Genomic DNA, 6,739 nt, shown 5'->3' with positions numbered 1-6,739 from the left:
CCACCTCTAGATTTATGGGAAGAGACGGGATCTTTGGCGCCAGTGTCACTGCGTTTCAATTAAGAACTCTTGGAAATTCCAACAAACTGCTAAAAGGTATTACTTTAGGAAAAATAGCTAAAATACTTTCTTAATGAAGACTTTTATAAGTTTAGCTTTAAGTTTTTCCTCATGTTTAAAATTTCAATTGTGTGGAATATAATGAGTACACAATGTTGTTTCCTTTTTATCTTTCGGATGATTTCCCATTGAACCAAAATGGTTCCAAAACCTACTATTTTTCTCTTAATGATGATTGGTAGGTTTCAGACTGGTACCTAATTATAAACCTTTGATGCTGGAAAAACAGGGCCTTACTAATATAAGCTTAACCTGCAAACCACTTCCATAGATGAAACAGTATAAACACTGCATTTATTTTCTCTCTCTCTCTCTCTCTCTCTCTCTCTCTCTCTCTCTCTCGTATTTGAGACTAACATACATTTCTAGAGGGACACAAAACTTGGCAGATTTCACTGTTTCATCAGTTTGCATACTAACCGATGTATTTCACTGTTTGAGAACTTTTTTTTAGTATAAAGGTAAAAAATACTTTATAAAAGTTCTTCCCTAGGAACTTGATATGAATTAAAACAGCTCTTTTAATAGATCCACATGTAGACCAGATCAATCCACTAAGGCTTGAACATTTCCATGTTTTATGTAAAGATTTTTTTGTTATAATTAGGTAACCAATAAGGACAAGCCTTATAAAATATGTTTTTTAAGTATTTTTGCATATTGTAGAATTTCTTTTTTTTTAATTTTATTTATTTATCTTTAGAGGGGAAGGGAAGGAGAGAGGGAGAGAAACATCAATGTTTGGTTGCCTTTCGTGAGTCCCCTGCTGGGAACTGGCCTGCAGGGAACTGGTCTGCAACCAAGGCATGTGCCCTGACTGGGAATCGAACCGCGATTGTCTGGTTCGCAGGCCCGCGCTCAATCCACTGAGCTACACCAGCCAGGCGTAGAATTTCTTAAGAGAAGGTCCCTTAGGATAGGGTTAGGTTTTTGGTAAAATAAAAATCTGGAGATACTTGTTCACTTAGGAAATTTGTTACTTACCTCCATTTTAAATAATATATATGTATCCTGTATCTTAAAAGATTATGAAGTTTGTTTATAAGTTCTGACCTAATTTTGACCCCCAAAATTGTTCTAATTTTTATTGGATATTTTATTTCTTAAACTTAGATTTATTATCTTAGGCATAGTAATAGAACTAAAGTATATGTATATTCAATTCTAACTGCTGCTGTTGAAATCAAGGAATTCAAGTCTGTTCAATTTGTTTTATTAAAAAGAGCATAGAAAGGAAAAACATCAAATTTTGTTTTTATCAAATATTGAATACTACTATAAATATTTTCAAAGCAAGAGTACAGAATAAACAAAAGGAACACAGCAATCACCTGTGACCGGTCACTCAATTTTAAAAAAGAAAAGTAGCATTCCCTTTAAGTTCCCTTATGTACCCTTTTCCTAATCGTGTTCCTTCCCTTCCCTTTTTTACAGATAATACTGTCTCAAATTTATAATTTTCCTGTTTTGCTTTATTGGTTTGTCATAGTATTTTCATCCTTAAATATTGTTATTTAGTGTTGCATGTTTTTGCACTTTGTGTAAATTAAATCATACTGCTTTATCTTCTTTGATTTGCTTTTGTAACTCATCATGATGTACTTTATTTGTGTTATTGCATGTAAGCATAGTTCATTCATTTTTATTGCTATAAAGCAGAATTTTCCCTGGGATAATTGAGATGTAAAGAACCAATGCAGTAGTTTAACTCAGCAACTACTGAATATGTTAATGTTCGACATGACTGAAGTTAAGATAGTAAATTATAATAATTCCCCAAGGAATTGAGTTATTTTTCAGTATTAGTCAATTTAGTTCTCTAAATATTTTGCAATCCACTGTGTTACACACAACAAGCTTTGTTGTTTTTTTTATTGTTTCTCACAGTAGGTTATAGTTTTTCAGTTTTTTTTATTGTTGTTCAAGTACAGTTGTCTCCATTTTCCCCCCACCACTCCCTGCCACCCCAGCCATCCCCACTTCCCACCCACAAGCTTTGGTTTTTTAATTTAAAAACATTTATAAAACAATTGAAGTTGAAATCTAAATGATTTAATTTTTAATTTTGGTTGTTTTGTGGCAATACAACATTTTTTGTACTTTCTAGCAAATTATTTCAAGTTAAACTTCCACTGAAGTAGAAAGAAAGGAGTGCATCAGAAATGCAAATGGTATAGTATTATATAGTATTTCTCAAATTTCAGGTTCCTTGTTAAAAATACAGATGGTTCGCCTCACCTCTATAGATTCTAAGAGAATAAGTTTGGAGTTGAGCCCAGAAATCTGTATTTTGCCCCTGTTCATGTAATGGAAATGAACATTTTAATATAGAGTAATATAAATCCCATGTTGCCTAATATAGCTAAATTTGGATGGAATTTCATAGTTTATAAAGTGCTTCTTATATATCACTTCATTTGATACTTAAAGTAATCTAAGGCAAACTGGGTGGGCATTATCTTCTTTTTACCTTAAAAACAAAGGAAGAACAAAGCTCAGATAAATAATATGATTTGCTCAAGCAAGTTTTGAGCAAATGGTGTCTGTATTCAATTCAGGCTTCCTTGATTCCTAATCCAGTACTTTTGAATGTGTATAGCAGATTGACACGGAAGAATCATAAATAAGAACATTTCTGCATCTTCCTTTCTATAGGTTAGGGGCACATTTAGTATAAAAGTAAAGGGAAGAATTATTCCAGCTGACTGGCAGTCTGTCTGGTTTCCAAATATTTCAGGCCTTACATTAAGTCTTTAATGTATTTTAATTTTCTATTAAATTTATTGGTTAATAAGATTATATAGGTTTTAAGTGTACATTTCTATGATACATGATCTGTATATTGTACTGTGTGTCCATCACCCAAAGTGAAATCTCCTTTCATCACCATATTAGTTAAACCCTTTACTATTTACTATCCCCCCTTCCCTCTGAACCACCATTTTGAGTTTACTTTTATATACGGTATAAGAGAGTGGTTCAGTTTCTTTATTATTATTTTTTTTGGCATGTATCTGTCCAGTTCTCCCAACACCACTTGGTGGAAGGACTGCCATTATTCCATTGTACATTTTTACCTCCTTTGTTGTAGATTAGCTAACCATATAAGCTAGGGTTGATTCCTGGGATCTCTATTCTATTTCACTGATCTGTGTGTCTTCAGTCTCAGAGTTGTCAGAGTACAGGTCTCTTACTTCTTTGGTTAAATTTATTCCTAGGCATTTTATTTTTCTGATGCAATTGTAAATGGGACGGTTTTCTTAATTTCTCCTTTTGACTATTCATTTATTAGTGTACATGAACATGATAGATTTCTGTATATTAATTTTGTATCTTGCTACTTAGTTATTTTATTCTCTTAATTTTGAGATGTATTTTTTAGGGTTTTCTATATATAGTATCATGTCATCTGAAAATAGAGACAGTTTTACTTCTTCCATTCCAATGTGGATGCCCTTTATATCTTTTTCTTGTTTGACTATTTTGGTTAGGACTTTCAATACTACATTCAATAACAGCAGTGACAAGGGGCATCTTTGCCTTGTTCCTGATCTTAGAGCAAAGGCTTTCAGCTTTTCATCATTTAGTATGGTGTTAGTTGTGGGCTTGTTCTCTATATCCTTTATCAAGTTGAGGTAACTTCCTTCTATACCCACTTTGTTGAGAATTTTTAAATTATAAATGCATGTTGAATTTTATCAAATGATTTTTCTGCATCTTTTGAGATAATCAAATGATTTTTGTCCTTGGTTTTGTTGATGTGGTGAATCACATTAATTGTTTGTGTATGATAAACCACCCTTGTATCCCTGGTATAAATCCCAGGGTGTATAACCCCTTTATATAACTTTATTTTTATTGTTGACACTACTACAGATGTCCCCATTTCACCTCCTTTGCCCACCTCTCTCCAGTTCCCACCCCAACCCCCATCCATCTAGTTATCACCACACTGTTGTCTGTGCCTATGGTTATGCACATGTATGTTCTTGGGCTCAACCCTTCACTCTCTATCATCTGGTCCTCCCCTGCTCACTCCCCTCTAACAGCTGTCAGTTTGCTCCATGTATCCATGCCATTTTTCCTATTCTATTTATGTTTATTTTGTTCATTAGATTCCACATATAAGTGAGATCATATTGTATTTGTATTTTTAATTTTTTGAGGAAATTCCATATTGGCTGCACCAGTCTACATTCCCACCAATAGTGCAAAAGGGTTCCCTTTTCTCCACAATCTTGTCAGCAGTTGTTGTTTGTTGATTTACTGACAATAAACATGCTGACAGGTGTGAGATGGTATCTCACTGTGGTTTTAATTTGCACCTCTCTGATAATTAGTGACGTTGAGCATTTTTTCATGTATCTCTGAGCCCTCTGTATGTCCTCTTTGGACATAGAAGTGTCCTCTTTTCTCATAGAAATAATTTATAAAATATATTTAGCACCATTATTGTTGAAAATCTGATCATGTATAATTCATAAGATGTGAGAATTTCACAGGATTCTAGGATTATCATTAAAAATACTAACTACAGTATATAATATGGTTTAGAATATTTAGCTGAAGCTATACTAACTTATACCAGATGTTTACTTTTCTCAAGTCTCTGATATAAAATTTTTGTCATAAGTTCATTAGACTTCCATGAAACAGAATGTATAAAACAATAATTTCAGTTGCTTTTAAAGATTCTCAGTGAGTTGAGTTTTACAGAATTTATTCTCTTTCTCTTCCTAACTATCTTCTATCATTCATCTTACTTTATTTGCAACATTACATTATCCATTCTTTTGGGGATCTTTCTCTTATTTTTTGTTGAATGTATTGGGGTGACATTGGTCCACAAAATCATACAGATTTCAAGTGTAAAACTCAACAGGAGTTCAGTGAAGGAATTGAGGGTTTTACCCTAAAATATAACAATTCACTCAGCAATCTGTAAGATCATTCTTGTTTGAAAAGAGGATCTTTAATATTTTTTATTTTTTTAATCTTTTTGGCATTTTTCTTTTTAAAAATATTTTATGGTTTTTGCTATTACACTTATCCCACTTCGCTCCCCTTCCACCCAGCCTGCCTTCCGCCCATAATCAGTCCCTTCACCATTGTCCATGTCCATGGGTCTTTCATATATGTTGTTTGACAAATCCCTTCACCTTCTATCAATCAGTTCTCCCACCTTCCCCTCTTACCGCTGTCCGTCTGTTCCGTGATTCTATGCCTCTGGTTCTATTTTGCTCTTTAGTTTATTTTGTTCATTAGATTCCCCTTATAAGTGAGATCATATGGTATTTCTATTTCACCAACTGGCTTATGTCATTTAGCATAACACTCTCCAGGTCTATCCATGCTGTGACAAAAAGTAGGAATTCCTTTTTTTCTTTCTCCTGCATAGTCTTCTTTTCTGTAGATGTACCACAGGTTTTTTTGGTTGTTGTTTTTTTATGGTCTATCACTTGCTTTTCTCTTTAAAGATTTTCTTTCTTTATTTTTAGAGAGAGGGGAAGGGAAGGAGAAAGAGAGGCAGAGAAATACCAATGTGTGGTTGCCTCTTGCACACCCCCTACTGGGGACCTGGATGGCAACCCAGGTATGTGCCCTGATTTGGGATTGAACCGGTGACCCTTTGGTTCACAGCTCATCCTCAGTCTACTGAGATACAACAGCCAGGGCATACCACAGTTTTTTATCCACTTATCTACTGATGAGCACTTAGGCTAATTCCAAATCTTGGCTATCATAAATAATGTTGCTAGAACATGGGGGTACATAAATCTTTTTTACTTACTGTTTTGGGATCCTTTGGGTAATTTCCCAACAGTGGAAATGCTGGGTCAAGAGGCAGTTTCATTTTTAACTTTTTGAGGAAAATCCATAATGTTTTCCACAGTGGCTGCACCAGTCTGCATTCCCGCCAACAGGGTACTAGGGTTCCCTTTTCTGCAGAACTTCTTGAGCACTTGTTGTTTGTTGCTTTGTTTATAATGGTCATTTTAACCACTGTGAAGTGGTATCTCATTGTGGTTAGAATTTGCATCTCTCTGATGGCTAGTGATGTTAAGCATCCTTTCATATTCCTTTAGGCCTTCTGTATGTCCTCCTTGGAGAAGTGTTTGTTCAAATCCTTTCCCAATTTTTTAATTAGATTATTTGTCTTCCTGGTGTTCATTTGTATATATTCCTTATATATTTTATAGATCAAATCCTTGTCTGAAGTGTCATTGGCAAATATGTTTTCCCATACAGTTCGTTACCTTTCTATTTTGCCAAAGTTTTCTTTAGCTGTGCAGGAGCTTTTTTATTTGATGTGGTACCATTTGTTTATGTTTTCCTTTATATCCCTTGCCATACAGGACACATCAGTGAAAATACTGCTGTGTAGGATATCTGAAATTTTTCTGCCTATGTTTTCCTCTAGGACTTTTATGGTGTCACAACTTATATTTTAAGTCATCTATCCATCTTGAATTTATTTTGGTGTATGGTACAAGTTGGTGGTCTAGTTACATTGGTTTGCATGTACCTGTCCAGATCTCCCAACACCATTTGTTGAAGAGGGTATTTCTATTGCATATTATGCTCCTGCCCCCTTTGTCAAATATGGATTGACCATAGA

This window comes from Artibeus jamaicensis, unplaced genomic scaffold (assembly GCF_021234435.1).
Source record: "Artibeus jamaicensis isolate MK-2021 breed Jamaican fruit bat unplaced genomic scaffold, CSHL_Jam_final contig_241, whole genome shotgun sequence".
In the NCBI taxonomy this organism is placed as follows: domain Eukaryota; kingdom Metazoa; phylum Chordata; class Mammalia; order Chiroptera; family Phyllostomidae; genus Artibeus; species Artibeus jamaicensis.
The sequence above is the reverse complement of the archived record's forward strand: the minus strand, read 5'-3'. Positions refer to the sequence as shown.